We start from the raw sequence: 26,632 nt of genomic DNA, 5'->3' as shown, positions 1-26,632 counted from the left end.
CATAAGACTGTTATCACTAACCTATAGCCCTATTTGGAAAACTTGGTGGCATAGTGATTAAGAGCTACAGCTGCTAACAAAAAGGACAGGAGTTTGAATTCACCAGGTGCTCCTTGGAAGTGCTATGGGCAGTTCTACTGTGTTCTACAGGGTTGCTATTAGTTGGAATTGGCTCGATGGCAATGGGTATAGTCCTATTTGAAATGTCACCCATTTTTTTTTTTCTGAATTCATCTAATCCAGATACTTTATTTCATTAAATAAGAGATCTTAATTTAATTAAATGTCAATTGATATTTAGGGCCTTATGATTTTTAATAGCTACATAACCCAATTATATATTTTGATATTTTTAAAATTTATACCAGAAATACTTACTCTGGAAAGAGTAATGTGGTCTTGATTTAGAGATAAACAGATCTAACTGTTTTTTTAGGTCCCTACTTGGCACAAAGGGCTTGTGCCTGACTGCTAACCTAGCAATTGGTGGTTCAAAGGTACCCAGTGGTAGGGCAGAAAAAAAGGCCTGGGGATCTGCTTTCATTAAGAATACAGCCAATCATAATAAAATCTATTAAGAAAACATTCTACATCCCACTTTGGTGAGTGGTGTCAGGGGTCTTAAACTCTAGCAAGTGGCCATTTAAGATGCATCAATTGGTCTCAACCCACCTGGAGCAAAGGAGAATGAAGAACACCAAAGATACAAGCTAATTATGTACCCATGAGATGGAAAGGGACACATAAATCAGAGACTGCATTAGCCTGAGACCAGAAGAACTAGATGGTGCCTGGCTACAACCGATGACTGCCCTGATGGGGAACACACAGAGAATCCCTGATGGAGCAGGAGAGCAGCGGGATGCAGACCTCAAATTCTAGCAAAAAGACCAGACTTAATGGTCTAACTCAGACTAGAAGGATCCCGGAGGTCATGGTCCTCAGACCTTCTGTTAGTCCAAGACTGGAACAATTCCCAAAGCTAATTCTTGAGATAGGGATTGGACTGGACTGCAAGATAGAAAATGATACTGGTGCGGAGTGAGCTTCTTGGCTCTAGTGGACACATAAGACTATGTGGGCAGCTCCTGTCTGGAGGGGAGATGAGAAGGCAGAGGGGGACAGAAGCTGACTGAATGGACATGGGGAATACAGGGTGGAGAGAAGGAGTGTGCTGTCTCCTTAGAGGGAGAGCGACTAGGAGTACATAACAAGGTGCATATAAATTTTGGTATGAGAGAATGACTTGATTTGTAAACTTTTACTTAAAGCACAAAAAGAAAAAAAAAGAATACAGCCAAGAAAACCGTATGGAAAAGCTCTCCTCTGTAGCATACAGGGTTGCCATGAGTGAGAATCAACTCAATGGCAACTATCAACAAGAAATTCTGTTTTAAACAATGCCAGACACAGAAGAAAATTCCCTTGAACTTGTGTTCATTACACCTTACACAAAGCTCAATGAATTTCTTATGACTCAGAACAAATAAATGCTTACTCTTTTCTTAAGCAACCCGATCTTATTCCTATTTGAAATTGAAATTGTAATAACAAGCTTGATCATCCTTAACACTCATTTTTGAAAAAAAATCAGGAATTAATTAAAGGGAAGGAGCTCTGGTGGCACAGTGCTCAAGAGCTACAGCTGTTAAAGAAAAGGTCGCCTGCTCCTTGGAAACTCTGTGGGGCAGTTTTATGCTGTCATAGGGTCACTATGAGTCAGAATTGACTCCGCGGCAAAGTGGGTGGCCCTAAAGAATAGAAATTTATTATTATTTTTCACAGTTCCTGAGACTAGAAGTCTAAATCCAGGGCATTGACAGGGCCATGCTCTTTTTTCAGGGACCTAGGGGAAGTTTTTTTTTAGGGGAAGAGTCTTCCTTGTTTCATTCAGCTTCTATGCCCTTGCGCTTTTTTTTTTTTTTTTTTTTATCTTATAGCCAAACCGAAACCAAACCCATTGCTTTCCAAGTGATTCCGACACTTGGCAACCCTACAGGACAGAGTAGAACTGCCCCATAGAGTTCCCAAGGAGTGGCTGGTGGATTCAAACTGCCGGTTTTTTGGTTAGCAGCCCCGGCGCACGCCAGGGCTCCAAAAAGTATGAAACGCTTCACGTATTTGCATGTCATCCTTGCACGGGCCCGTGCTAATCTTCCTTAAAGAGGGATCCTCAAATTCTTTCTTCGCTCTGTGTGTGACTCTCTTTTTGTAAGATATCACTCAGAAGATAATTAGGACTAGGACCAGTGCTATTTCAGTATTACCTCCTTAGACTCAACCGATAACATAAGAAAAACCCTATTTCACTAAACATGGTCACATTCACAGGTACAATTGCTAGAATTTCAATATATGTTTTTGGGAAACATACTTGAATTCATAACAGTAATTCATACAACAAAGTTTTGTAATTAATTGAGATGAGTGTGAAGATGATAAAATTTATTAAGTACTCAATAAAAGCTGAATATTAAAATTGAAATGTTAAAAATAGATCCAAAATTATTTTTAAAATTATGTGCATTTTGTAATCTGCTGTTGAGCTGAAATTTTCTCTCAAAAACACATATATCCTTGGGAGATTGCCCTTATTTAATTAAGAATTTTATTCTATGTGATTTTTTTGAAGTATATTCAGTACTAATTTTAACTTAAATATTTGGATGATGTTAACGGTGATAATGACACATAGCATCCTTTGGATCAATGCTTTTGCTAGGCATTGAAAATAACACTTTCTCTGATCTTTATAATATTTCTAAAAGGTACATGTCAACAGTTCCATTTTGGGAATATCTTTTTTTTTTAATTGCCAAAACTCATATGGCAGGTAAGTGGCAAAACCTGGATTTGCTGCTAGGTCTTTCTGCCTCTAAAGTCTAAGTCAATTTAATAGCACATGGACATCTTAACTATGATGTTAGCATTTATTTGGAAGGCTTAGCAAGGTTCTTTCCCCCATGCATTTGAAGGCATACAAGCCAAATGAAAAGTAAGTGATACTTTTTGTTTTTCCTGTAAAATATCAGATGTTTCAGGGATTTGAATGAGGTTGTTTCTTATAATACCTTTGGAACAATCATGCCACCTGCAGTCATTAACTTGTAAGTCTTGAATTCATCACTGCTGGAGTAACACATGGTTTGAAAAGGGGAAAAAAACGCAGAAATATAACCTGATATTCTCTACCTATTGCAAAATTTACTGTAAATTTTCATTTGACATGTTGAATATATCTGATAATATGACCTTTGATATTTCTAACATTCTATTAAGTCTCAAGCTTTTTCGTTGGCCAATACATTTTAAGCCAATTATTAGATATGAAACCGAATTTTACAAATGAGTTATAAAAGCAATTGTAAAAAAAATTAAAGATGTAGTTTTTTTTTTTTTTTTAAGAGCAATCAGAGGGTAATTGTGTTGACGTCGTTTTACACTGTGCACATCTAAAATTATCTTGAGTCCCGAAGTGTCTCATCTGCTTTCTAATTTTCTACAAGATGCTTTCGATATTTTGAGATTTATATTAAACCACAGGGGTCTGAAAGATTTCAGAAACTCTTGCATGTGCCTTAGAAATAAACAATCAATTAAATTAATAAAGAGAAATCACAATTTAGATGTCAGTTGTTACAAACTTGGGCTGTTATTCCTTTAGCACTAACTTGTAGTTTTCTAATTCCAACTCAGAAATTATATTGATGCACCCAATTGAAGTAGCTGTCAAATTCTAACTTTTCCTTCAACTTCGAGCCATATGTAAAAGTTCTGAATTTTGGTTAGAATTAACTAGCTGCTGTAAATAATATTAACACAGTAAATTCAAGGACTTTTTATTTTCTAAAAAGTGAAATATAGATATCTCAGTGTTTTGAAAGATCTCTCTTTTGTTTATATAGGCTATATTGTTTGAATGTTAATGCTACTAACCAATGGAACTACAAAAAAACTATTCAAACTAATTTTAAAACAAAGCTACATTGTCGATGAATCTGTCATTAATATCACATTGGGAAGGAAAGGGCAACCATAAATAAAGACTAAAAGCACTGAATTTAGATGAAATGTTTCATTTAAAATTTGTTTCAAATGAATGTTTCTCCTTTCCAGAAGAAAAGTCTAGAAACCCATTAACAAATTTTGTAGGGTATTCTTTATATGGTTTTAAAAAACTATAACATACATTAATTAAAATTTAGTCACTGATTTCAGAAACAATACTTTTTTTTCTTATCAAAACTTACTTTCTTAGTAAGACAATCTTGAACAAAAAACTAGACTCCAAATAAGGTTAAGAAACGAAAGGTAAGATACAACCACGATCAGCTAGAATCTCTGGAGTGTTTATTCTTTATACCTAAACTCTGTAACACTCCCTAGGTGGCCAGTTATACTAGTCATCCTATACCAAATGTTTTATGTGATACAAGGAATGAATACAAATGAAAGAGTAGCCTTAGTGAAACAAGCTACAGAGGTCTTTTTCTATATCCTGTCTGTTGTGTGAGGGAAAATCAACAGTAATGGCTAACTGTGTTGACTAGATTATATAACAATACACAGTCTTGGCACTCCAAGATTAGTGGGTCTATCTGATGGACTTTTTAGGATAACATGGGGTAGTCCTTTCCATATTTAAGATTTTATAGATACAAATTGTCCATATCAAATAAGTATTATTATTATTATTACTTTAAGCCATATTTAAAATAATATGTATGATAACAATAATACCTAATACTACCTGGCAACCTAGCATGTTTCTCGTACAGTTCATAATACTTTATAAGTATCTTAATCCATCAGTCATCAGATTTCATGTATCTTAGTTTCATGGGTTAAAAAAGCAAGTGAGGTAAAAAGTGGAAAGATTATTGTGCAAACTTTAGCTACATTAGACTTAAGAGTCATTTGCCTTTTTAAGATAATGAATTACTTTTTCAACTTTTTGGTTGAAGTATATTATAGATTTAGAAAAGTACAGTGATTCAGTGTATACTCACTGAATTTTCACATATTGAAGACAAACTCATGTAATCAACACTGGGGTCTTTCAGATTCTTTTTTAAAATAAAATCATAGATCTGCCTAAGAGGACATGAAAAAACTGCAGATTTCAAGGCAGTTGTCAGGTTATAACAATAAACATGAATTGAAAACTTTCCTCTCCATCAACTCCTTTTTTTTTTTTTTAATTTGATAGAGAAATGATGTTAAATGTAAGGATGCCGGTTGCCTAGGGGTAATCGGAAGTGTTTTCAATATAAATACTGTGATTTTCTGATTCTCCCCAAATTTATAAGGGACAGCAATTAATGCCTGCAAAAATAGGTCTCCACTTAGAGACAGCTGATACTGAAAACCAAAGTATAAGTAACTGGAACAAATTCAAACATGTGGAGGGACAAGTCACAAATAATTTAAAACTAGCAAGTTCCATTGCTAAATCATATATAGATGTACCTACGATATTTTGTGCCCATTCCAAAGAAAGGTGATCCAATGGGATGCAGAAATTATTGAGCAATATCATTAATATAACACACAAGTAAAATCTTGCTGAAGATAATTCAAATATGGTTGCAGCACTACACCGGCAAGAAACAGCCAGAAATTCAAGCTGGATTCAGAAGTGAATGTGGAACAAGGGATAGCATTCCTGTTGTCGGATGGATCTTGGCTGAAAGCAAAGAACACAAAAAAGGTGTTTAACTGTGTTTGATTGACTACGGAAAGCATTTGACTGTGTGAATTATAACAAATTATGGATTTTTTTTTATGGATAATATTGCAAAGAATAGGAATTCCAGAACATGTAATTGTGGTCATGTGGAACCTGTACATAGACCAAGAGATAGTTGTTCAAACAGGACATGGGGGTACCGCATGGATTAAAATCAGGAAGGTGTGTGCCATGGTTGTATCCTTTCACCATCCTTATTCAATCTCTAGGCTGAGCAAATAATCCAAGGAACTGGACTGTATGAAGAAGAGCGGGGCATCAGGATTGAAGGAAAACTCATTAACAACTTGCAATATGCAGATTATACAACCTTGTTTACTGAAAGCGGGCAGAATTTGAAGCACTTATTGGTGAATATCAAAGACTAAAGCTTTCAGTATGGATTACACCTCAACAAATATCCTTACAACGGGACCAATAGGCAATGAAATGGATTGACACAGTGGCTGCAATAATGGGCTCAAACACAGCAAGATTGTGACGAAGGCATAGTGCTTCGTTCTATTGTACACAGGGTTGTTATCAGTCAGAATTGACTAGATGGCACCTAGTAACAACAATACTACTAAATGACTATTGAGATAAACTAGGACTAAGTTGTTGAGTGTGTAAAAATTTTAAAACCAGATGGATTTGATCTGGAATTCCAGCTCTGTTATATCCTAGCTGTTTCCTCAATTGTATTTTAGTTTCCTCAAATGTAAGTAAAGGACCATGGGCTGTGATTGTATGGAGATCACTTAACATAGTCTAAGGAATCAGTATGTTTTACATATACTTAAACTTCTATGCCCTCCCCTCCCCAGGACACATCCTATATACTCTTAGAGTTTCAAAGCTGCTTGCTTAAAGGGAACACCTTAACTGAAAAAGTGAGAAAATAAAATAGGCTTGAGCAAAACACTTCCTAAAATCAGAAGCAATGATCATCGGATCTAATCATTTAATATTAAAAAAAAAAAAAAAAATCAAACCAATTGCTGTCAAGTTGATTCCAACTCATAGCAACCCTATAGGACAGAGTAGAACTGCCCCAAAGGGTTTCAAGGAGCAGCTGGTGGATTTGAACTGCTGACCTTTTGGTTAGCAGCCAAACTCTTAACCACTGACCCACCAGGGCTTTGTTTAGTACTTACAATGCCAAAAATCTCAACTAGGAGCTTTCATAAAAAATTTAAAGTATCTCTTGGGCCTTACTTTTAGATCAGTTATATTTTCCACACAGCTATGAATAAACAGAATTCTCTCAATCATAATGCTGTAAAATGTCATAGCAATTTTCAAAAACTTCTATTTTCTCTGAATGATTACATGAAAATGGAACATAAGAAATTCAGCTATCCTAAGAGTATAAACTCTTTCTATCTCTTGCTTACAGGAGGTAGCTGAAATTTTACCTAGCTTGCAAACCGTATTTAAGTAATGCATCTGTACAAGTATGCTTGGAAGGACCATTTGGAATGGTAACTCTCCGATTGTCTAAACTTTACACTTCACTCTCTAAGTCCTCCACCCACTCCTCATTTCAGATACTATTCTGAGTTGGTTTTTGATAGTATTTGGTTTGATTTAGCTAGAGTTTAAAATATCCAATTTCATATCCAAATAATTTGAAAGATAGAGGGCTTGTAGAAAAGACCTACATTCTTAAATTTTCTTTATACATACACACACACTAGCTTATTTAGGATAAGGCATATCTTCCTGTTAACTGCCTCTTTAACACCCTGTTGCTTTGGATCATTAGTCACCATTAAATTTTGAATTAAATTAACTACATAAATACTGCTATTAAAAGCCCTGGTGGCATAATGGTTAAGCTCTTGGCTGCTAACCAAAAGGTCAGCAGTTCCAACCCATCAACTGCTGGGCAGGAGAAAAGACCTGGCGATCTGCTCCAGTAAGGATCACAGCCGGGGATACCCTATGGGGGCATTTCTACTCTGTTGTATGGGGTTTTTATGAGCCAGAATCAACTGGACAGCACACAACAACAACAACAACAAACACTGGTAATACTGACTTTCCCAAAATAAAATAAGCTTTTTAGGTCAGGAGTTATATTCGCCTTATTCATTCTCTATCCCAGACACTGAGCACGCTGCACCTTATGTACTTATTAAATAAGTGAAATCAAAATATAATAAATGACTACGCAACTCTGACACTTGATTCATTATTAAAACTCTCTTATCTCAGGCCTTCAATTGAATATTTTGTATCACATGATATCTAATTCCCTGTCAACCCTAAAACTCTACTCAAGTTTAAAACTGATTCACATAAAAATACTTCATTCTTAATAAAACTTATACTAAGATACATAATAAATGAACTGGTAGGAAAATATCATTGCTATTATGTATATTCCCAAATCCAGAGCAAATTTGTTCTAACTGTATTATTGAAATTTTGTCCTAAATGTTAACTATTAATTACACACAATTCTCATGATCAACCTCATGCTCATAAAGTTTAACAAAAGTAATCACAACGACATCGTTACAACAGGTACTTAGTCAGGATAGTAAGTGCCAGAATGCTTTATAAACCAAAGTGACACATGTGTTTCGTTTGCTACAAATGTAAACAATTTGTAATAGTTGCAGTCTTGGAAACCACCACAAATATTGTGGCCCTGTTATTAAACTGAAAAGTATTTTTCACCTTCCTGGGTAATTAGTCTGATTTTAAACAGACAGATATTACATAGTAGATTAGAGAAGATTAAAAAAAAATGAGTAGTTCCATTTTGTTGGTACAGTTGTTGGAGTCAGTAAAATGCTGTATAATATCATGCACATTTCAGAATACAGGCTAAGGTTACAGATACACTGTCATTGGAATAATAGTTATATTTGCTAATTTAAAACACTGAACGCTTGTAGGTGCCAGTATTTTGGTAATTTTGCCTCTACCAGAAAATGGTGGAAATAGGCATAACCATTGAGTACCTCTGGATATCTGTGCGATGTTCTCAGAATGTGGAAACAATTGGTACCTCATACTTATCTCTGTCCCTTTTTTTGGTTACCTTTTGGTAATGATATACTCTCTCGCCAAATCAATTTTGCAGAGTTGTAGGTTTCCTTTATTATTATTGAAAATACTCTGGTGTCTAAAATAAATAAAACAACTCTCTTAACCCTCCTGCCCCATCTTTCCAGAAAAAAAAAAAAGATAATATTTAAAACTTCGGGTTATTCTGCAATATGGCAATTTACAGTATGTAACCAAGTGTTGCAACAGAAATAAAGCAATGGAATAACAAATCACAAGACACCCTCAGGACAGAAGGTACAGAGAAATGTTAAATTAATGAGCCTATAAAACTGCTGCAAATGAAACGTGTAAATACATTGATCTTTTTTTTTTTAACCTAATGGTTTCCTTATGATTTTTACATCACAGAAAAACCTGTTCTGTTTGCAGCAGCGCAGCTTCTTAGTAAACACTGTTCTTTCTTATCTGCTCGATGCCTTCTCCCTAGGCTATGGCAGATTTTTCATTTAGCTAAAAGCTCGGTAAGAGGTCTATGAGAATGATAATCCTACCACGGGCCGCAGCTGGCATTTTCATGGGGTAGATGATTAGTAGAACGTTTTCTATTCGACCTGGAGAAATTCTCTCAGTGGGAAGTTAACATCCGCTTACTGTCTTCACCAGAACACACTCATCAGTTCCCCATCTGACACCCAAGAGCAGAAGAGGCTGCTTGAATAATGGATAGGATAGGAGAATATCTGGCTTTTTTTTTTTTTTTAAATAGTATCTGTGGTGAGTCACAAGCCAATTCATTGGCTTTATCTCCAGTTTTTAACTGCTTGCCCTTACACTCTCAAACTATTCAGACAACTAAAGGTTTGTGCACTCCAAGGAAACGGGGAAACATTCATTAATACATCTTCAAAATGTGCCGCTTTCCTGACACGTGCCTTTTGGGGGTGGTTTCAATGGATCCTGAAGGATAATTGAAATGGAATCAAGTTACCTGAATGTGAGGAAATATTCTCTCTTCACCAAGGCGTCCCTTTTTGTAAAGAGCTCTACCGCCCCAGCTCTGAAGTAGTTAATATTTATATGTCTGCAACATATAAATCCCAGAAAGTATTATGTGGGATTTTATAGCCAGAGGATTTTGTATAAGCTTAAAGGAAAATGTTTAAATCACCTAATTTAGCCTTATTTTTTTTTTTCTTTTCTGTTTAAATTTATTTGATTCCCCCATGATGATCTGGTCTCTGACCTGATGCTTTTATTACACAATAACGTTGTGAAGGAAAGAACACTCATCTTCATTGTGTAAATCTACTTAAAGAAGTTTTCTCATCCCCCATATTGAGAGGCATAACCCCACGTCAGCCTACTTGACCCAGAAGCATTCTCCACCAAAGCTGCTCTGTAGGAATATGAAACCTGCTATCATTCGAGTACAGTGTAAACCCTAATGACTTCAGCGTATGCACACCAAGTAACAGCAAATCACACTTTGTACACTTCACCTACATTTTATAATCCAGCCCTTTGTATGCCGTAATGAGGTATATGCTATAAGGAAGATTCTTTAATAGGATTTAATGCACCTGTGAGCAAAGACATTTTAGCTTTTTATCCCCAGCAGCACTATAACTGAAAGCCTTTAATACTGATGGGATGGAATATAAATGCAGAAATATTATAATAACCAGAACTTTGCAAAAAGTTTACAGTCTTTCTGTGACAGATTATTTAACTGTGAGTCAAAATGATGCCTTGAGAGAGGTGTAAATAAGGGCATATGGAAATTTTGTGGGGAGCCAACCACTGCTTGTAAATGTTTGTGACTTACAGCCTGTGCTGGGATCAGCCACACTTTATTGGACTTCTTGGTCAGAAAGCTTAGATTCCTTTATTTTCTCACCAACTGTTGCAGACAGAATGCCTTCAGGAACTAGACCTATTTTGGGTAACTTCCTGAAGCAAATGGATATTCTTTCAAACAAGAAACAAATCTTACATTTGGGTGCTCTATATCTAAGTAAGTTTCATATGCATCAAAAGTCAAATTCTGATCCTTTTGGCTTAATGAGGAGTGTTCACATGTTTATTCAAAAGCCAATGCATGATTTTAGAAACTCTCTAATAAAACTTCATACACTTAACTCAGTATTCTAGCTCCATAAAATTCCTACTAGATGTGACACTCTCTCTTTAAATAAACTCTATTATTGAAGCGTTCCTATGGAATTACCTCTATTTTCTACTTACTGAAGGTTTCCTAATTCCTTTTATTCTTTAACAACCTATAATTATTAGAGTCTTTAGGTTTATTTCTGTAACAGAGATTTGGGCTCTTTAAAACAAAAAGTGGTGGTTAGTTAAATGTTGCACGTAGTGAGGAAATTTGATTCTAAACATCAAATATCATGGGGTCAGGGCATATCCATCACATGCCAGAGGGGAGGGTAGTGCTCTACCAAACTGGAGAGACCCGGGGTCAACTCTGGAACCCTGTGTGGTTTGGAAGCACAGATGCAGGGCAGGTTTTGTGAGTAGTTTCTGGATCAATATGTCCAATACAAGGTACAGAGGTCACTTGTCAGAGTTGAGTGTCTCTGGAGAAGAGGAAAGTCAGGACTCAGGGAGGCTTCACAACAGACATGCCTGTATCCACGCACAGCCTGCAAACAGTGAAATACTCCCTACCTCCAACCGATGAAGCTTCTTTGTATTCTGATGTGAAGACTGGAAGGAATAAAATTAATTTTGGCAAACAGACGTTTGTTTCTAGTGAGAACTACGACTCTTTAAAAAATACATAATATATGCATAGTTAAATATATTTACATTATTTACATATTATGATTCCATAGGCAGTTAAATAAACTATGATTATACAACATTCATTTAATCATTCACTCAACAAATACTACTTTTGCATCTAAGACCAAGCATTGGAGAGAAAAAATGGAAATGTCATTGCCCTTGCCTTCTGGGATCTTAGAGTCTAAAAGCTAGAGCTGTATAAATATATGTTGATTACAACAGACTTTACACATTGTTTTTTGATTTCCTAAAGTTCCTGATATTCTCGCAGGATAAAGAGAAAAGCTTTCTAAAAGATTTGACAATATTCACCGTAAACAGTCTGTCATGGATTGAATTACATCCCCCAAAAATGTGTGTATCGACTTGATTAGGCCACGATTCCCAGAATTGTGTGGTTGTCCTTCATTTTGTGACTGTAATTTTATATTGAGAGGATTAGGGTGGGATTGTAACACCACCCTTACTCAGGTCACCTTTCTGATCCAGTGTAAAGGGAGTTTCCCTAGGGTGTGGCCTACACCACCTTTTATCTCTCAAGAGATAAAAGGAAAGGGAAGCAAGCAGAGAGTTGGGGACCTCATACCACTGAGCATCACCCAGATCAGAGCATGTCCTTTGGACCCAGGGTCCCTGCACCTGAAAAGCTCCTCAACCAGGGCAAGATTGAGGACAAGGAACTTCCTCCTGAGCTGACAGAGACAGAAAGCCTTCCCCTGAAGCTGACACCCTGAATTTGGACTAGTAACCTGTTAGACTGTGAGAAAATAAATTTCTCTTTTTTATATCCATGTACTTTTGGTATTTCTGTTATAGCAGCACTAAGTGACCAAAACAGAGTTCTTGGAAGAAAACTGTTTAGGACCATAAGTGGTAAGTGAGTCATGGTGGGTCATAAGGAAGAGCACACCATATACACTCTAAAAAGAATAGTGAAGAAGGAACTCCTTTCTTCTATGTCTTAGACAAGTTCATATGAGTGCTCCTCACCACCCCTTATGTCTGGAAATGTGCTGCATTTTATTTTCGGGATATAGATTCTGTATGTATATATATATATATATATATATATATATATATATATATATACACGTGTGTGTGTGTATCCTGTTATCCTGCTATATAACCTCTTTATAACATCTTTATCCTTTATTTTGTCAACAGGGTAAGAATTGATTTTAAGTAAACATTTGACACATATTCACAAAAGGTGGTATATATATATATATATCGCACTAGATTCTAGCACAAGTTAGCAGTAACTTCTATACTAGTGTATGAGAAATTATCCAGTCGTGTTGGCAATCCAAGGGAAAAAATTGGTATAGCCACAGTTATCTCACTGTTATTTGGCAGTTACAATTCATCAAGGATCTTTAAAATGCGTATATCCTCACAATGAATTTTGTAGTTATTCTTATCTCTATAAAGCGTCTTTGTATAGAAAAATGGTGGAATGGATGAAGAGGAACTCTGATACAGATGGACTATTGTGTGTGTGTGTATAGTTTAATATCTGAATAAAATTCACAATGTGAAGAATTGTGAGTTATAACCAAGAATGAATGCATTATGTTGTTGTTGTTGTTAGGTGCTGTCGAGTCGGCTCTGACTCATAGTGAACCTATACACAACAGAATGAAACAGTGCCCGGTCCTGCACCATCCTTACAATCATTGTTCTGCTTGAGCCCATTGTTGCAGCCACTGTGTCAATCCACCTTGTTGAGGGTCTTCCTCTTTTCAGCTGACCCTATACTTTGCCAAGCATGATGTCCTTCTCCAGAGACTGATCCCTCCTGACAACACGTCCAAAGTATGTAAGACGCAGTCTCGCCATCCTTGCCTCTAAGGACCATACTGGCTTCATTTCTTCCAAGACAGACTTGTTTGTTCTTCTGGCAGTCCATGGTATATTCAATATTCTTCGCCAATGCCACAATTCAAGGGCATCAATTCTTCTTCGGTCTTCCTTATTCATTGCCTAGCTTTCACGTGCATATGATACAATTAAAAATACCGTGGCTTGGGTTAGGTGCACCTTTCGTCTTCAAGATGGCATCTTTGCTCTTCATCACTTTAAAGAGTTCCTTTGGAGCAGATTTACCCAATGCAATGCGTCTTTTGATTTCTTGACTGCTGCTTCCATGGCTGTTGATTGTGCATCCAATCAAAATGAAATCCTTGACAACTTCAATCTTTTCTCCGTTTGTCATGATGTTGCTCATTGGTCCAGTTGTGAGGATTTTTGTTTTCTTTATGTTGAGGTGTAATCCGTACTGAAGGCTGTGGTCCTTGATCTTCATTAGTAAGTGCTTAAAGTCCTCTTTACTTTCAGCAAGCAAGGTTGTGTCATCTGCATAATGCAGGTTGTTACTGAGTCTTACTCCAATCCTGATGCCCCATTCTTCTTCATATAGTCCAGCTTGGATTATTTGCTCAGCATACAGATTGAATAGGTACGGTGAAAGAACACAACCCTGGCACACACCTTTCCTGACTTTAAACCAATCAGTATCCCCTTGTTCTGTCTGAACAACTGCCTCTTGATCTATGTAAAGGTTCCTCATGAGCATGATTAAGTGTGCTGGAATTCGCATTCTTCTCAACGTCATCCATAATTTGTTGTGATCCACACAGTGGAATGCCTTAGCATAGTCAACAAAACACAGGTAAACATCTTTCTGGTATTCTCTGCTTTCAGCCAGGATCCATCTGACATCAGCAATGATATCCCTGGTTCCATGTCCTTTTCTGAAACTGGCCTGAATTTCTGGCAGTTCCCTGTCAATATACTGCTGCAGCCATTTTTGAATGATCTTCAGCAAAATTTTGCTTGCATGTGATATTAATAATATTGTTCTATAATTTCCACATTTGGTTGGATCACCTTTCATGGGAATAGGCATAAATATGGATCTCTTCCAGTCAGTTGGCCAGAAAGTGGTCTTCCATATTTCTTGGCATAGACGAGTGAGCACCTCTAGTGCTACATCTGTTTGTTCAAATATCTCAATTGATGTTCCACTGATTCCTGAAGCCTTGTTTTTCACCAATGCCTTCAGAGCAGCTTGGACTTCTTCCTTCAGCACCATCGATTCCTGATTATATGCTACTTCTTGAAATGGCTGAACATCGACGAATTCTTTTTGGTATAATGACTCTGTGTATTCCTTCCATCTTCTTTTGATGCTTCCTGTGTCATTTAATATTTTCCCCATAGAATCCTTCACTATTGCAACTCGAGGCTTGAATTTTTTCTTCAATTCTTTCAGCTTGAGAAACACTGAGCGTGCTCTTCCCTTTTGGTTTTCCATATCCAGCTCTTTGCACATGTCATTATAATACTTTACTTTGTCTTCTCGAGCCACCCTCTGAAATCTTCTTTTCAGTTCTTTTACTTCATCAGTTCTTCCTTTTGCTTTAGCTGCTCGAGATTCAAGAGCAAGTTTCAGATTCTCATCTGACATCCATCTTGGTCTTTACTTTCTTTCCTGTCTTTTCAATGACCTCTTGCTTTCTTCATGGATGATGTCCTTGATGTCATTCCACAACTCGTCCAGTCTTTGGTCACCAGTGTTCCAATGTGTCAAATCTATCCTTCAGATGGTCTCTAAATTCAGGTGAGATATACTCAAGGTCATATTTTGGCTCTCGTGGACTTGTTCTGATTTTCTCCAGTTTCAGCTTGAACTTGCATAGGAGCAATTGATGGTCTGTTCCACAGTCGGCCCCTGGCCTTTTTCTGACTGATGATACTGAGCTTTTCCAACATCTCTTTCCACAGATGTAGTCTATTTGATTTCTGTGTGCTCCATCTGGCAAGGTCCATAGTCATCGTTTATGTTGGTGAAAGAAAGTATTTGCAATGAAGAAGTCGTTGGTCTTGCAAAATTTTATCTTTCGATCTCCATTATAGCTTGTATCACCAAGGCCATATTTTCTAACTGCTGATCCTTCTTCTTTGTTTCTAACTTTCACGTTAAAATCACCAGTAATTATCAATGCATCTTGATTGCATGTTCGATCAATTTCAGACTGCAGCAGCTGATAAAAATCTATTTTTTCATCTTTGGCCCTAGTGGTTGGTGCATATATTTGAATAATAGTCATATTAACTGGTCTTCCCTGTAGGCATATGGATATTATCCTATCACTGACAGCATTGTACTTCAAGATAGATCTTGAAATGTTCTTTTTGACGATGAATGCAACACCATTCCTCTTCAAGTTGTCATTTCCAGCATAGTAGACTATATGATTGTCCAATTCAAAATGGCCAATACCAGTCCATTTCAGCTCACTAATGCCTAGGATATCAGTGTTTATGCATTCTGTTTCATTTTTGACGATTTCCAATTTTCCTAGATTCATACTTCGTACATTCCAGGTTCTGATTATTAATGGATGTTTGCAGCTGTTTCTTCTCATTTTGAGTTGTGCCACATCAGCAAATGAAGGTCCTGAAAGCTTTACTCCATCCACGTCATTAATGTCGACTCTACTTTGAGGAAACAGCTCTTCCCCAGTCATCTGGAGAAAAATAGTCAAAATACATTTTAATCATTTGATTAATTTCAGTATAATCAAAAGTGAAATGCATCTTTGGAAATATTGGTATTTATTAAAAAGAGCTAAGTAGTGATCCTGTAGTAAAATGTGATTATCCATTTTTGTAGTTACATTTCACATGTAATGTCAGAGTTTGAACAATTCTTCTTCTGTGAAACTTAGTGTACAGAAATACTTTTTTTTTTTAATTCCTCCTGATATTTTAAGGGTAATTACAGATTTTCTGAGACATGAGGAAATATAAAAAATACTTATAATAGCACATATTTATTTCCTAAAGAGCTAATAGTTTAACAATGTATTAAAGTTGACTTTTTTTTTAATTTATTGTGCTTTAAGTAAAAGTTTACGAATCAAGTCAGTTTGTCATGCAAAAACTTATGCACAGCTTGCTATGTTCTCCTAGCTGCTCTCCTCCTAATGAGACAGCATACTTCTCCTCTCCACCCTGTGTTTCCCGCGTCCATTCACCCAGCCTCTGTCTCCCTCTGCCTTCTCATCTTGCTCCAGACACGCATTGCCCACATAGTCTCCTGTGTCTACTAGAGCCAAGAAGCTCACTCCTCATTGGTATCATTTTCTGTCTTATCGTCTAGCCCAATATCTGTCAGAAGAGCTGGACTTGGGAATGATTCCAGTCTTGGGTTAACAAAGGGTCTGGAGACTATGACCTTCAGGGATCTTCCAGTCTCAGTCAGACCATTCAGTTTGGTCTTATTATGAGAATTTGAGGCCTGTATCTCACTGTTCTCCTGCTCCATCAGGTATTCTTTGTTGTGTTCCCTGTCAGGGCAAAAAGTTGACTTGTTTTTACTTCAGATACATTATATTTAATGTCATATCCTATTTAATGAAACCTATTTAAAAAAGATTGTATGTGAATATATTTGAATCAACAGATTTTACATTTATAGTCAACAGTTTTTATATTATATTAAAATTGAAATAATTAGGACTCCAACATTTTATACTAGTAATAATCATTCACAGGATAAAATTAATTTTTGGTTTTATATATATATTATATGTATATATAAAATTTATTTTTATACCCAAATCTACAAAACTCCTTTAGCTGTTAAGCATCTATAATGGATTGAATTGTGTCCCCCCAAAATATGTGTCAACTGGTTAGGCCATGATTCGCAATATTGTGTGGTTGTCCTCCATGTTGTGATTTTCCTGAGTTATAAACCATAATCTCTGCCTGTGGTTAAAGACGAGTAGGGTGGGATGTAACACCCTTGCTCAGGTCACATCCCTGATCCAAAGTAAAGGGAGTTTCCTTGGAGTGTGGTGTGTATTATCTTTTACCTTACAAGAGATGAAAGGAAAGGGAAGCAAGCAGAGAGCTGGGGACCTCACACCATCAAGAAAGCAATGATTGTGATGATGGTGCAGGACCAGGCAGTGCTTCATTCTGTTGTACATAGGGTCCCTATGAGTAAAAACTGACTTGACAGAACTAAACAAATCATCATTCTGTTAACAGCCATACTATAAATTAGAAATTTATTTGAACAAAACATATGCTACATAGTTTAAAAAGATATTAAAACCCAATTTGTTCTTAAAAGCCTAGACTAAAAAAAAAGTTGAAATAATCAGAAAATACAAGCATAACATACAATTTCTTTAGAAAAGCATGAAATTAAGTATAAAATAAAGTAGAAAGAAGAAAGCAATAAACATAAATTCAGAAGTTTTGAAATGAAAAACAAGCATTAAAATGATCAAGTAGTTAAAATCATTCTTCAAAAGAAATGAAATATAATCAAACTTGTCAATTTGATAAAGGAAGTACATATTAAAAATACAGAGGTTTTATAATTACAGAGGCTAGAGAGATAAAACCAATAATCCCACCCACAAAAACCAATAATACACAAGAAATTTGACAATTTCGTAGCTGATCATTTATAAGAATGTACTTAGAAAAATTGAGTCAAGAAATAATACACATCTCAGTTGCCCCATATTTATTATATAAATTATTTCAATGGTTAATGAATTTTTCCCCAAGAAAACACTAAGATTTAGATAAATTAACAGTGCGGACTACCAAATTTTCTAGAAATAGAAAAGATAGATCAGCTTATTTTATGAGTGTTGGAAAAGCCACCTTTGCTCTGAAGGCTCTAGGGGAAAAGACCCTGCTTGTTTCTCTCAGATTCTGGTGGCCTCAGTTTCCTTGCCTTGTACGTGCATCTTTGCATGGCTGTCCTCCCTCTGTCTGTCCCTCTGGGTCTCTTCTCTTTTATGAGGAAACCACTCAGATTGGATTATGACCCACCCTACTCCGGTATGACCTCATGTTAACTTAACCAATAGTGTCTTCAAAGACCCTATTTCTAAGCAAGATCAAATTCACAGATACTAGCGTTTGGGTCTTCAACATATTTTTGGGGGGAAATACAATTTAATTCATAACATGCATTGAAAATTGAAAAGGACATCATATCTAATTAAGTTTTATCTCAGAAATGTAAGATTGATCTAATAGTTAAAAAATAGAACTATGTAATTGATCATATTAAGATATTAAAGGAAAAAACACACACTATCTCAATAGATGATTAAAACTCTTCAATAATGTTGAAAATGCATTCATGATGAAATTTTATCAAATGGGAAATACACAGGAAGCCCCTTAACTTCATAAAAGTTATCTATTAAAACCCTGCTGCAAGTGTTTATTTAATAATGTAATATAAAACCTCCAGTACCAAAGCTCAACCCAAGAGAAGCCATGGAGGCTGTGGCCTCTGTCAGCACGTCTGGACATCTATATATACTGTCACTGCAGGATTTGATATCTGCCTTCCTCAGCATCCCTCTAGATGACACAGGACCACAACTCAGAAGTGCTGGAGATTTAATGCCCTCTGAGTTAAATTTTGAACAATAAAAAAAATAAAGAAGAGTAACAAATTATTTGCTCTTCCAATCACATTCCTCAACAGATCGTTTTGAGGTTCAGTAGATGCATTATCATGCCCAGAGGCATCCTACATGACTTCTCTTTTGAAATTTTGTCCTGTTCACTATCACTTAATACTGATCAACACTGATTCCACTCTTTCCTTGCCTCACTTTTCTTCTTTCCTCATGTGTGCTGCTATGGGATTGCATCCCACTTCCAATGAAAAAAAAACAAAAACAAAAAACCAAACCTGTTGCCGTCAAGTCAATTCCGACTCATAGTGGCCCTGTAGGTCAGAGTAGAACTGCCCCATAGAGCTTCTAAGAAGGACCTGGTGGATTTGAACAGCTGACCTTTGGTTAGCAGCCATAGCTCTTCACCACTACGCCACCATGGTTTCCAAACTCCCAATAGCATGCTTGAATCCAGCAAAAATATTCACCAACTGTCTTAGTCATCTAGTCCTGCTATAACAGAAATACCAAAAGTAGATGGCTTTAACAAAGAGGAATTTATTTCGTCACATTATAGGCTAAAAGTCCAAATTCAGGGTGTCAGCTCCAGGGGAAGACTTCCTCTCTCTGTCGGCTCTGGAGGAAGGTCCTCATCCTCAATCTTCCCGTGGTTGAGTGGCTTCTCAGTCACAGGGACCCCAGGTCCAAAGGACACGCTCTGCTCCCAGTGCTGCTTTCTTGGTGGTATGAGGTCCCCAACTATCTGCTTGCTTCCTTTTCCTTTTACCTCTTAAGAGATAAAAGCGGTGCAGGCCACACCCCAGGGAAGCTCCCTTTACATTGGATCAGGGATGAGACCTGGGTAAGAGTGTTATTATAATCCCACCCTAATCCTCTTTAACATAAAGTTACAATCACAAAATGTAGGACAACCACAGAATACTGGGAATCATGGCCTAACCAAGTTGATACACACATTTTTTGGGGACACAATTCAATCCATGACACCAACACTTAAATGGATTAAACATAGTGTGTTTATATGATGAAATACTAAAAAACGGATAAAAATGAACAGACTTCAGTTTCAATCATAAACGTGTGAAAAGCATAGTATATAATGAATGGGACAGTTTGCACAAGGATACATACGGTATCTTTCCATTTATATAAATTCCCATAACAGGCAAAACTAAGCCATGTAATTTTTACATATACAAACCTAGATGGAGAAGTAACTTTTTTTAAAAGCAAGGAAATAATCAAAACAGAATTTAGCATGGTGGCTATAACTTTATGGGTGGGGAAGTGAATGAAAATAAAGAAGCATAAAGGCCTTTTACGTTGCTGATAAATTTTACTTTCTGGGGCTGGGTGTTCACTTTGTTATTTTTGTAAGCTGTAAAAATGTTTCATATACTTAGCCAATATCACCTTGTTGTGTTGTTGTTGGATGCCTTTGAGTCAGTTCTTACTCATAGCGACCCCATGTGCAACAGAACAAAACACTGTTGGTCCTGTGCCATCCTCACAATTCTTTTAACGTCTGAGCCCATTGTTGCGTCACTGTGTCAATCCATCTCATTGAGGGTCTTTCCCTTTTTCACTAACTCTCTATTTTACCAAGCGTGATGTCCTTCTCCAGGGAGTGGTTCCTCCTGATAACATGGCCAAAGTAAGTGAGGCAAAATCTCGTCAGCCTTGCTTTTAAGGAGCATTCTGGCTGTACTTCTCCTGGGATAGATTTGTTCATACTTCTGGTGGTCCATAATATATTCAATATTCTTCACCAACACCATAATTCAAAGGCATCAATTCTTCTTCGGTCTTCCTTATTCATTGTCCAGCTTTCACATGTATATACTAAGCGATTGAAAATACCATGGCTTGTGTCAGGTGCACCTTAGTACTAAGAGTGATACCTTTGCTTTTTAATCTTTTAAAGAGGTCTTTTGCAGCAGATTTGCCCAATATAATGTGTCCCTTGATCTCTTGACTGCTGCTTCCATGGGCTTTGATTGTGGACCCAAGTAAAATGAAATCCTTGACAACTTCAATCTTTTCTCCTTTTATCATGATGTTGCTTACTGGTCAAGTGGTGAGTATTTTTGTTTTCTTTACATCAAGGTGTAATCATATTGAACTTCATCAGTACGTGTTTCAAGTCCTCTTCACTTTCGGCAAGCAAGGTTGTGTCATCTGCATATTGTAGGTTGTTAATGAGTCTTCTTTCAAACTTGATGTCGCATTCTTCTTTATATAGTCCAGCTTCTCAGATTATTTGCTCAGCACACAGACTGAATAAGTATGCTTAAAGGATACAAACATGACACACACCTTTTGTGACTTTAAACCACATAGTATCCCCTTGTTCTGTTAGAACCACTGCAACTTGATCTATGTACAGGTTCCTCATGAGCACAATTAAATTTTCTGGGAACCCCATTCTTCGCAATGTTATCCATAATTTGTTATGATCCACACAGTCGAATGCCTTTGCATAGTTGATAAAACTCAGGTAAAGATCTTTCTGGCATTCTCTGCTTTCAGCCAGGATTTGTCTGACATCAGAAATGATACCCCTAGTTCAGCATCCTCTTCTGAATCGAGCTTGGATTTCTGGGAGTTCCCTGTTGATGTACCGCCGCAACCACTTTTGAATGATCTTCAGCAAAATTTTACTTGTGTGTGAGATTAATGATATTGTTTGATAATTTCCACATTCTGTTGCATCACCTTTCTTTGGAATGGGCACAAATATAGATCTCTTCCAGTCCATTGGCCAGGAAGCTGTCATCCAAATTTCTTGACATAGAGGAGTGAGCCCCTCCAGAGCTGCATCCATTTGTTGAAACATTTCACTTGGTATTCCATGAATTCCTGAATCCTTATTTTTTGCCAATGTCTTCAGTATAGCTTGGAATTCTCCCTTCAGTACCACTGGTTCTTGATCATATGCTAACTCCTGAAGTGGTTGAAAGTGGACTAATGCTTTTTGGTACAGCGACTCTATGTATTCCTTCCATCTTCTTTTGATACTTCCTGTGTCGTTCAGTATTTTCCTTGTAGATTCCTTCAGTATTATATCTCAAGGCTTGGGATTTTTCTTCGGTTTTTTCAGCTTGAGAAGAACAAGCCGAGCTTGTTCTTCCCTTTTGTTTTTCTAACTTCAGGTCTTTGCACATCTCATTATAATGCTTTATTTTGTCTTCTCAAGCTGCCCTTTGAAATCTTCTGTTCAGCTCTTTTACTGCATAATTTCTTCTGTTTGTTTTAGCTACTTTACGTTCAAGAGCCAGTTTCAGGGTCTCTTCTGACATACATTATGTTTTCTTTCCTCTCTTGTTTTATGACCTCTTGGTTTCTTCTTGTATGATATCCTTGATGTCATTTCACAACTCTTTTGGTCATTAATATTCAATGGATCAAATCTTTTCTTGAGATAGTCTCTAAATTCAGGTAGGATATACTCAAGGTTGTACTTTGGCTCCCATGGTCTTGTTCTGATTTTCTTTATCTTCAACTTGAACTTTCATATGAGCAATTTATGGTCTGTTCTTCAGTCAGCCCCTGGCCCTGTTTTGACTGATAATATTGAAATTTTCCATCTTCTCTTTCTACAGATGTAGTTGATTTGATTCCTGTATATTCCATCTGGCAAGGTTCACATGTATCCCAGTGCCGTCGAATCGATTCTGACTCATAGCGACCCTATAGGCCAGAGTAGAACTGCCTCATAGAGTTTCACACGTATAGTCACTGTTTAAGTTGTTAAAAATAGGTATTTGCAATGAAGAAGTCATTGGTCTTGCAAAATTCTATCATCCAATCTCCAGTGTCATTTCTATCACCAAGGCCATATTTCCCAACTACCTATCCTTCTCCTCTGTTTCCAACTTTGGCATTTCAATCGCCAGTAATTATCAATGTATCTTGATTACATGTTTGATCAATTTCAGACTGCGGAAGTCGGTAAAAATCCTCAATTTCTTCATTTTCGGCTTTAGTGGTTGGTGCTTAAATTTGAATAATAGTCATATGAACTGGTCTTCCTTGTAGGCATATGGATATTATTCTATCACTGACAATGTTGTATGTCAGGATAAATCTTGAAATGTTCTTTTTGACTGTCAATGTGACACCATTCCTCCTCAATTTGCCCTTCCTGGCATATTAGACTATAAGCTTGTAGACCATATGATATCCCCTTAGCACTCTCCATTCCCACACCTTCTTCCAGCTTCTTTGAGTGACATATTTCTGGCATTTGTGCTCAATATGCATAGCAGGCAGACCAGAGGTTTTGGAAAGTTGATTCTTCTAAAATTATCCCTTTAGTAATGACAAACAGGAGTTGCTAAATAGACACCTAAGCTCCCAGGCCTTTCGAGTAAGGTAATACTGAGATGAGATACATATATCTCCCAGCTTTCTCCAGCAGGATCCAACCTGTAACCATCAGTAAAACTCTTCATTAACTAACAGTGTACTGGTTTTCTTATTTAGGTGACCAGGCTCCAAAGACAGTCAGTTCCCAGTGAACCAACCTTCCTGGTGTTCATGCCCTTGGTAGTCTCCTCTCACATGGAATGTAGGGTGACCCTATGATTGATAACCAATAAAATGCAGTGGAAGTGACACCGTGTAGTACCAAGGCCACAATGTACAAACACTTGTCCACTTCCAATTTCAAATTTTGGGGAGCACGGCGATGCCATGTAAGAAGTCTGACTTCTACTGCTGGAAAGATCATGTTGGAAGACGTGTAACAAAGTCATAGAAAGAAGAGGGCCTGGAAATCCATGGAGAGAAATAGAGAGAGAAGCCCAGCCTCATTAGATCCTAGCTGAGACAAGTGTTCCAGCTGTCTTGCCCAGGTGCCCGTCCCAATCACTGTTTGACTACAGACAGCCACACGAGAATTCCTAAGTGAGCCAGTTGAAAAACGAAGATGCTTATCTCATCAACCCACAGAATTGTGAGATACAATAAATGGCTGTGTAAGGGAATAGTTTTTTGGGTAGTGCAAGTGGTTTAGTGCTCAACTACTAATTAAAAGGTTGGCGGCTTATACCCACCCAGAGTCACCTTGGAAAAAAGGCTTGGTTATCTGCTTTGAAAGGTCACAGTCTTGAAACACTATGGAGTGCAGTTCTACTTTGCAACACATGGGGTCTCCATGAGTCAGAGTCAACTTGATGGCACCTGGTTTAGTTTTGGTTTTATTACACAGTAAAAAATGACTAAAAGACTTCTCACATTTTCACTTTCCCACTCTCATACAGTTGCTTCCTGTTATCACCTCCAGAATAAACAAGTTACACATTAAATTGAGTCTCAGAATTTACTTTTTGGGAAACCCAAACCGACACAGTATAATTAACAGTTAAAAAATGATAAAAGTGTAAGGTTGAATCAATATAAAATAAAATGATCTTGCATAATTGTCACAAAAAAAAAAGTAATGAAGGGTCATTATTTCTATCTCTCCCCCCACCATGGGGCTTGGTAGTAGAAGTGATTTGCCATGGTACAAAAGAAGATAATGATACCATTATATACCGTGCAAAAAATATGTTGTAGGTATTTCTGACCATTTTTAAGTTACTATTTCTTATTATTTCTCTTTGGTCAAGAGTGGTAGAAACTGGATCAGGCTGTTAGAAGCATGTTATTTATAGGCAGTCTCCAGGATACTAATGTCTGATTTATGGACAACTCATACTTAAGAACTGACTGCCATAAAGTCTATTATATTCAAAGTTTAGGTTTAATACAATGATTCGTTAGAACGCACGTGCTAATTTTTGATGCTCATGAAAACATTGCATGGTTTGGAAGTGTTTTATAAGTGTTTCATATGCATTCACAGGTAGAATATATACTATATACTAAGACCAATATTTGGCTAACTGACTCTAAAAAAGAAACCTATGTACCTGTTCCAATCTACCTATAATTTCAAATTTAGGAACAGATTTTGTTTGTAACCTGGGGACTGCCTGTATGAATTTTCAAGCCTTCTGTCTTTAAGCTGTATATGAATTATACTTAATATCAGTATTCTTATCATGCTGACAGATTATGCGTTATAGAAACATAGCCATAAAAACAAAGCAAACTTTAGAAAAAAAGATTTTGATTTTTTTTGTTTGTTTGTTTATTGCTTTTGAAATGTGTGAATGGACTGAACATTTTGTTCTTTGGAAGAAAATTATAAATAGGACAGGTTTTCATCTTTATATATGGGTCACATGTAGACCTTCCTGGAATTAGAAGAATATAATAGATTATATCTTATTGTCCCTTTAAACCGGACACAGAATGCAATAGTTCATTTTTTCATCTGCTAACTCACATTCATCTTTAATTTCTCTCATTCCACATCATCAAGCTTACACTCAGTAACTATCTTACCTATTACCAAAAAACCAATACCAAACCCAGTGCCATCAAGTCGATTCTGACTCACAGCGACCCTATAGGACAGAGTAGAACTGCCCCATAGAGTTTCCAAGGAGCGCCTGGCAGATTTGAACTGCTGACCGTTTGGTTAGCAGCCGTAGCACTTAACCACTATGTCACCAGTGTTTCCTCTTACCTATTACCTAAGGTTAATAGTATGCAGAATCACTTTTTTCTATAGAAGGTTTAAACGTTTTAACTATTTCGCTATCTGTAAAGCATTTACCATAGTTCAATATTCAATACCTCTGCAGGATGTTATTTTAAAATAAAATTAAATAATCATTGTTAACACATCTAATTTATCTAAATATGTTATTACGTATACCTTTGAAACTCACATTCAAGTCTAGTTTAAAGTATATTTTCCTCTAACTATGGTTTGAAACTTGGATAGCCAGCCTTTGAAATGTATAAATTATAGAAGAAGAAAATCAGCATAGTTTTCTTTTCCTCGGAAGTAGAGCAGTTAATATTCAACATGAAATATCTGAACTTTAAATACATTATAATCTAACTGCTTAGGGTAATTTTTGCTTTAATACCTTAAGAGTCTGCAAAGCCTGAAGGATGGGATTATTAAGATGGAATTTTAATGTCAAAATTATCAGAGAAGAGAACATATTGCTAGTGTTCATAAAAAAGTATTCAATTTCTGTATGATTTGTTCAAATGAGAATATATTTGATTATAACTGGTAAGTAACCCAAAATTTGATCAGATGGCTGTAGGTCACTGCCACGTAAATGCTGTCAACCTCAGAGATTAGACTACTTAAGAGCTGGATTTCCTCTAATATAAAGGTACCTGCAGAGATGTGCATAAAAATATGGTCATGAGGTAACTACACTGCTAGAATATTTTGTTAAAAATAATAAGAAAAAGAGAGATATGAAAATATCCTTTCCCGTCAAGTCAATTCTGACTTATAGTAACCCTGTAGGACAGAGTAGAACTGCCGCAGAGGGTTTCCAAGCAGTGGCTGGTGGTTTCGAACTGCTGACCTTTGAGTTAGCAGCCGAACGCTTAACTGCTGTGCTACCGGGGCTCCCGTAAATGCCAAAATTTAATGGAAATGATGATAATTTCTGTGGGAAACAATGCAAAAATGTAGGAATATCTCTCAGTTTTCACTTTTTTAAAGCTCTGGGATAACTCAAAACTA

Source organism: Elephas maximus, chromosome 6 (assembly GCF_024166365.1).
Source record: "Elephas maximus indicus isolate mEleMax1 chromosome 6, mEleMax1 primary haplotype, whole genome shotgun sequence".
Taxonomy (NCBI): domain Eukaryota; kingdom Metazoa; phylum Chordata; class Mammalia; order Proboscidea; family Elephantidae; genus Elephas; species Elephas maximus.
Note: the sequence above shows the minus strand (reverse complement) of the source record.